The sequence below is a fragment of the Chrysochloris asiatica genome, unplaced genomic scaffold (genome assembly GCF_000296735.1).
Source record: "Chrysochloris asiatica unplaced genomic scaffold, ChrAsi1.0 scaffold00152, whole genome shotgun sequence".
Taxonomy (NCBI): domain Eukaryota; kingdom Metazoa; phylum Chordata; class Mammalia; order Afrosoricida; family Chrysochloridae; genus Chrysochloris; species Chrysochloris asiatica.
The window spans coordinates 5788084-5789383 of NW_006408670.1; positions in this window are offsets into that span (position 1 = coordinate 5788084).

Below are 1300 nucleotides of genomic sequence, written 5' to 3' on the forward strand. Positions count from 1 at the left end.
ATACTAGCTACATGGCAGATGAGTCCAACATGTCCATATACTGAGAGTTAGCTACATGGCAGATTAGTGCAACATTTTCATACACAGAACTCTAGCTGCATGGCAGATGTGTCCCACGTGTCCATATAAAGAGTGGTAGCTATATCAGAATAGTGCAACATTTCCATATACAGAGCTCTAGCTACATGGCACAGGATTCCCACATATCCATATACTGAAAGTTAGCTACATGACAGATTAGTCCAACAAGTGTATATATAGGGGACTAGCTACAAGGCAGATGAGTCCAAATTGTCTATAGACAAAGAGCTAGCTAAATGGCCGAGTACTCCAACATGTCCATATTCAGAGTTTTAGCTTCATGACAGATGTGTACAACGTTTCCATATACAGAGAGCTAGCTACATGTCAGACAAGTCAAATATGTTCATATACAGAGGGCTACCTACTTGGCAGATCAGTCCAACATATCCATGTACAGAGAACTAGCAACATGGCAGAAGAGTCCAAAATGTACATATACAGAGAGCTATCTACATGGCAGGGTAGTGCAACATTTCCATATACAGAGTTCTAGCTACAAGGCAGATGAGTCCAATTTGTCTATATACAGAGAGCTAGCTCCATGGCAGAGTAGTCCAACATGTCTCTATACGGGGTACTAGCTACATGGTAGATGAGTCGAACATATCCATTTACAGAGAGCTAGCTATATTGCAGACAAGTCTAATTTTCTAAATATAGAAAAGTTTCACTACTCTGCCATGTAGGTAACTCTCTGTATTTGAATACATTGGACTTATCTGCCATGCAGGTAGTACTCTGTATATGGACATGTTGGACTACTATGCCATTTAGCTAACTCTCATAATATGGACACCTTGGACTCATGTGCTATGCATCTAGAGCTCTGTATATGGAAATGATGCATTACTGTGTCATGTAGCTAGCTTTCTGTATATGGACATTTTAGACTTGTCTGCCATGTAGCTAGCTATCTGTGAATGGATATATTATACAGAACTGACATGTAGGTAGTTCTCTGTATATGAACGTATTGGACTTGTCTGTCATGTAGCTAGCTCTCTGTATATGGACATGTTGTACTCATCAGGTATGTAGCCAGCTCTCTCTGTATGAACATGTTGGATTCATCTGCCTTGTAGCTAGTCCCCTATATATACACATGTTGGAATCATCTGCCATGTAGCTAACCCTCAGTATATGGACATGTTGGACTCATCTGGCATGTAGAAATTACTCTGTATATGGACATGATGGACTGCTTTGACATATAGGT